The following is a 6689-nucleotide window of genomic DNA, read 5'->3' on the forward strand; positions in this document are numbered from 1 at the left end:
TCTTAGCCTATGCTTCCTCTTTTCTATGCTTCTCAGCCAGCTACGCTATTCTAAGCTTTGTTTATTTCTTCTTATGTTGCATGGCAAACTTGTCTGCTTCCACCGCGAAGCCTGCTAGAGCGCGCCACTCCGGCAGCCAAGACTCGAGGACTGCAAAGATCACATCATTAGTCCCCAGATATGGTATGTCATGCCATGTCTTCATGGGGTCCTTCCAAACCCTAATAAAAACATGGTGGAAATCCGCCTTGAACTCTGCAAAACTCTGCAAACTGGCGTATACAGTGGGCAACAACCACAACTTGCAATTGATCCCCATCCAAATACTCATCTCTATCAAGAACCAAAATATCTTGCTTTCTTTTATGTGTTGTGCGTCCTTGGATGCCCACAGCGAAGCATACTTCGCTGTCTCTGGAAGGTCTGATGCGACCGAATGGAATTGGCTATCTTCTAGCAGCTCTCATGCCACCAATATGATCGAGAGCAAGATCCACGCGTAGTGGAACATCTTGCCCTGCTCTTGTGCCTCGCAATAGTTCACAAGGAACTCACCACATAGATAATTCACCCAGTTGAACTGGACTCCTTCAGCACATTGTGATGCTAGTGCAATTATAGGCACGAGCACCTCATTTGCGCGGCACTTCCACATCACCTTCCCTACTAGTATTTGCGTTGCTACCTTGACTGTAGGGTTTTTAATACTGGATATGGCATATCCTTGCTTCTTATTCTCCAACTTGAATTTCTTCTTCATAGCTTCCATGAGGGCCAACTCACCACCTTTTCCTTCTGATATATTGGCTGGATCCTCCCTTGAGTAAGGCAGCCATGTGATCTGATGAATTAAGTGGTTTGTGATGGGAATGGGCTCCTCTAGCCACAAACACCCATCATGCACCAAGTAGAGCAGCTACCTGATGATGAAGACGGTCACTAGGGCATGGTGGTAATGCGGCACCCAGAGAAGGTTAAGCAACCTGACTTTCTCTACACCCTTGAGCCATGTCCGCGGCTCCAATTGAATCATTCCAGCAGTCGCATCAATCAATTGTCACATTAGTTGCTCTGTCACTAAATGCGAGAATTTCTCGTGATATGCGAGGTCCCAATCTTCGAAATTTAGTATAGGAATCCGTCCTAAGTGTGGCCCCTCAAAAACAATGTCATTTGGGAGCAGCGAAGTTTGTAGGGAGCTCATGCTCTCGTCTATGTCCTTCGGCACCTTGGCTTTGCCCTTGTGCGGAGGAACATATTTAGGTAACCAAGTAATAGGGTCTGCACCTTGGGTTTCAACTTCCATTTCCACGTCGTCCTTGTCCATTTGGATTTCTTCAGATTCTTCTTCGTCAACCTTCAGATTAATAGCCTTCCCCTTTTCCTACAAGGTGAGCTTGGTCCTCTGTGGTTTTCTTGGTGAGACGCACACCGGGATCATAGCCTGCTTATCCTTCTTTGGTCTCTGTGTTATGGGTGATTTAGGGACTTCAACTATCACTATGGTACTCTCTAGGGCTTCTACTACCACAATTTCGTGTGCTGCTTCCTCGAGTGTTTACATCATTCTATTCAGAAGGTCCTGCATTTCTTTCAGCAATCTCTCAAACGTTGAACTTGCTCTCAAAGCCTCAAAATTCGTAAGGTCCATACACACCTAATAACGCAACAACTGAATTCTCAAAATGCCAAGTGTTTTTCGTTGGACAACCACCTGTGATTTATAGGGATTTTTGAATTCAAATTCGACTGCTCCCCCCACGTTCGGCCTGTTAATGCTGCATTGGCTGCAGATTTTCAAGAATCTAACCCTTAAAATTCTCCTTAAATGCCTACCACCCACTCCATGTGGCTTCAAACTGACCATCAAATCATGAATAGTGACTTTAACGGTCACTTTCCGGTAGACCTATGCGCTAGCGCAACTGTCTTCGCACTGTCGCAGACCCTGTGACACTTCGCCGCTTCGCGTAGCTCTGACATCACGCAGCTCCCCAACCTGGGCAATGTAGCTTATAATCCCACGCCTCCTTTCATTTGCTTGGAGCATTAAGACTGTGCTACTTTCATTTACTCACATGGTTGAATTGCCAGTATATGGCTTCATGCAGCTACCATTCACCATTACTAGGAAGGGTTATCCATTTAACTTGACCAGTTGCACCGCGCCTCCGTTGGTAATCTCCTTAATATCATACGACCCTAACTAGTGCATCTTGAATTTTCTAGGGAATTTGTCGAACTTACTATCATACAATAGCACCAAGTCATTCACCTTAAAGATGCGCAGCTTGATGTGTCGATCATGCCATGCTTTTTCGCGTTGCTTTTGGACCTGTTGATAAAATCCAACCAAAAATATCTCTTCTTCAAGCTCATCCAACTGCACGAGCCTCTCTTCTAGGGCTCGACGATGCGTCATACCTGTGAGCGCTACTATGCGCAGACTACGCATGATATATTCCATAGACATTATGGCTTCCACACCATAGACAAGCCTAAAAGGGGTTTGTCCCATCAGCTTTTTGCATATTGTTCGATAAGCCCATAATACTACAGGTATGCATAGGTCCCAATCACTTTGTTGAGCATTGCAAACCTTGGTCAGCACGTTTTCAAGCACTTTGTTGAACGCCTCCACTGTCCCATTAGCCTGTGGGTGATAAGGTGTGTTCTTCTGGTGATACACCTGAAATTCCTCTGTTAGTGTGTTGATCGTCTCATTCAAGAAGTGCGTACCACGATCACTCATCAAGATCCTTGGACATCCAAATCACGTCAGTACATGTTCAAATAGGAACTTCGCAGCTATCATGCCTGTGCAATCCTTCACCAGCTGCGCTTTTGCCCAACAAGTCAAGTACTCTGTCGCATTGATAATTTTCCTCATGCCTGTCTTCCCTTATGGCTGAATGGGTCCTACAAAATCTATTGCCTACTTTTCGAAAGGTTGCAACGTCTTTTGTAGATTCAAATGCATTTAATCCCTTTGCGATGGCCTGCCTATTCTTTGACATACATCACACACCTTGCAATATGATTTTGAATCTTGATGAAGGGTTGGCCACCACAACCCGGCACGTAGAATCTTCTGCGTGGTTGCTCTCCCTGCATAATTTCCTCCTGCGGTGCCCCCATGAGCGTCTGCGAGGATACTGCTTCATTCAAATCCAGGTACATACGATTGCAATATTTTATCAGTCCCCATTTTGTATAGATGCCCAACAATGACAGAGAAATCTGCCATGTGCACCACTAATTCCTTCTTTTGCTAGACAGAGTATCCTTCCAGTGTAGTTCCTGTTGTTAGGAAGTGTATTATATCCTCAAAATGACCATCCACGACACGCACTACAAATAGTTTCACGTCAAGTAATCCTTCCTCCAAGTTAGTAGGTTCCTTCCCTATTTTAATGAACGATAGATGATTTGGTCCCACGTTCAATTGTCAAGGCTTGACAACAACTTCAAAATCGTACTCTTGGAACAATAAGAGCCACCTACAGATTTGCCCCCCCCAACACAAGCTTATTGACCAGGTACTTTAGCACAAAGTGATCCGTATACATATTAAAGTGGCCTCGGAGCAAGTAATGTCGATACTTCTGGAGCGCATACACCATAGCTAGCCCCTCGCGTTCAATGGTAGAGTAGTTCTTTTTGGCTTTGCATAAGTTGCGGCTTACGAATGCGATAGGGTGGTCCAAGCCTTCTCCACCATCCTGTGTTCGTACTACCCCCAATGCTATACATGACACATCAACATGTACATGAAACTCTTTCCTCCAGTTCGGGAAGACTATAATTAGCACAGTAACCATATTTTCTTTCGATATATCCAAGCTTTTCTTACAGTCATCATTCCAACAGAACATGACATCCTTCTTCAATAATTTTTCCGTTGGCACGGTGATTAGGGAATAGCTTTTGACAAACTTCCTATAATAGCCCATATGTCCCAGAGTAGCACGTAGCTATTTCACACTCCTCGGCGCTTCCAAATTTAGAATCACCATGATCTTCACGGGGTCTACCATCAGCCCTTTTCTGCAAACCACATGCCCCAATAGGTTCCTAAAAGGAATGCAAAACAGACACTTCTTGAGGTTGAGCGTGATCTGGTATCTTCAATAGGTATCCAACATCAAGCGCAAGCTCGCTACATGGTGCTTAACCAGCCCAAATACAGTCCAGTCATCAAAATATACCTCCAGGAACTTATGAATAAATTCCTTGAATGCCACAACAACCACGCACGAAAAGATAGCAGGCACATTCTTCAATCCAAATGGCATTACAGTATATTGAAAGCAACCCCACTCAATCGTGAAGGTTGTCTTTCTCCTATCTTCCAGCGTGATTTTGATTTGGTGGTACCCAAAGAACCCATCAGTGAAGGAATATGCTTCCTAGCCACCTACATTGTCCAACACTTCATCCGTGAACAGATTTGGGAAAGGATCATGCACACAAGCATCATTCAGCGTTCTGAGATCCATGCATATCCTTATCTCATCCTTCTGCTTCTTCTCTTGCACCACCATTGGGCTTACCCAATTGGATTCTTCCACAAGCTCAATGATGCATGCTGCTAGCATTTTGTCTAGCTCTAAGAAGACCTTCTCCTTGTATTTCAGATTCAGGCGGTAAGGCCTCTGCTTAACTGGCTTTGCGTCGGGCTTTAACGTGATCTTCTTCACTCCTAGATCTCCAATTATCCCTTTCAAATCTGTAAACTTGGTACGGAATAAGTCTTGATATTCTTGAAGTAATTCAGCAACCTTATCCACCATCATGTCATCCTAGTAGCCACCAATCTTCACGAATTTGGGTTCTGCCTCCATACCAATGTTCATCTATTTAGTTTCCACCAGTGCAGTTATATTAGGGTTCTCGATCTGTGGTCCTTGAACCTCATGGTAGCCTTCTATTTATGGGATGTTAATCTTCTCTGGATCCTCTTCCTCCTCTTCAGTAGTTACATTATAACATTCCAGTGCACGACTCAGTTGAGTAGCCCATTCAGGCTGAATCAAGTCTAAAGGATCCTGCGGTATCCTAATATGGTTTCTTTCACCTCTTGTAGCACTTCATCAATAATGTCAAACCCATCATCAAAACTAAATTTCATCATGAATCCTTCATGCAGAATATCCCACTCACCTGTCCCATGGTGGAGCTCTGTTTCTATATACCAATTCATTGGGATAACATCCATGGTATAACAGAACAGGTGCACCAACTCAAGTTGTGGCTTTTCTCCATAAGCCAGTGTCCATTTGGCTAGATGCGTGCGCGGATCATCCTGCCCATCGTACTTGTCTGTCAGTCGCATCTTAGGCTTCCCAAATTGTGTTCTCATCATCCTCCTACATTCACACCAATCAATAAAGCTTCCCTTGTGCGTACACCACCATCTTGCGGGCGTAGCACACAATGCCTAGTCCAAGGCCTAAAAGCGTTGTTTATCTGACACCTCCCTTTCAAATGCATCCAAAAATACATCTATCTCATTTATACCATCATAAATAGGCATATTTCCTTCCTTTGAAGAGACACAGCGCAGCGACTAGGTCATCATGTTGCAATTCAATGTAGTTACTTCATGTAACCAATTTTGCCAGCATTCTATTTCTTCATCGAAATCCAAACTGCAGGAACTCTAGCATCCCCTTGTAATCCATCCATCCACAGTGGGATTCACCCAATCTTGGTCTCACGCTATTATCTTATAGATGCAATCCAGATAGTCATCACTCTCATAATCTCAAACTGGTTTCGTATAGCGTGATCCCTCAGTAGGATCGAGGGGTATTATTACAAGCAATGACTTATTCTCAAAGATCATTTTTCGCTTCTTCAAATTGATTAACCCATTCATATCAATAGCCCAGTCAATTTCCAGGAGCGCATGGAAGGGATTGCTATCATCTACTATCTCTATTACTTCAAAATCTTCCAGCACACTCACTCTCTCAATATCCACGGTCACTCCTTGCAGTCACCCCATGGATATGATTTTCTGTTGATTCGCCATCCTTAGCTAAATTGGATACCACTGCAGCGCAGGTCTTCCCATTCTCTCCCAAGTCTGTTTCGATAGAACATTCACATTTGACCCCAGGTCCAAAATGACCTGATCCATTTCATACTCTCCTATTTACACAGTCAGCCTCATTTCCCATCCCGTCCTTGTCTTATGCTTTCCAATCTTTCACACTTCGCTCGGCTCACCTGGGACGATGCTAGCACATCTATTGATGAGTTCTTGTAGCCCTTTTATAGCCTTACTATCACGCAGCAACTTCATATAGGTTTCCAAGAAAGTTGTTAGCATAGAAGGGTCCATCTCTGGTTTAGGCTTATCCTTACTTCCTGAGGTGGAGGCCTCAGTGAAGCTTTTCTTAGCTTCCATGAATGCTTCACGAGCACGCTCCAAATCGAACTCAACCTCTTTTGCTAGTGCTTTGCAAACCCAAGTACTGTCTTCCAGATGTTTCCCCTTATCATCTCCTATTGTGATTCCACTCCGGAGCATTATATTTACATTCAGATCTTCCTCACATGGCTTAGACCTCATCTTCTATAGGTTCTGAGTCGAGGGAGGTGGCAATGCTCCTTTGTCACGTATCATAGCTATCATCATAGGACAATCTTCTATTTCATGATCAAACAGCGTGCAATACTTG

Source organism: Pinus tabuliformis, chromosome 3_2, assembly GCF_031772625.1.
Source record: "Pinus tabuliformis cultivar Carrire ecotype Pingquan chromosome 3_2, CPIR1, whole genome shotgun sequence".
Taxonomy (NCBI): domain Eukaryota; kingdom Viridiplantae; phylum Streptophyta; class Pinopsida; order Pinales; family Pinaceae; genus Pinus; species Pinus tabuliformis.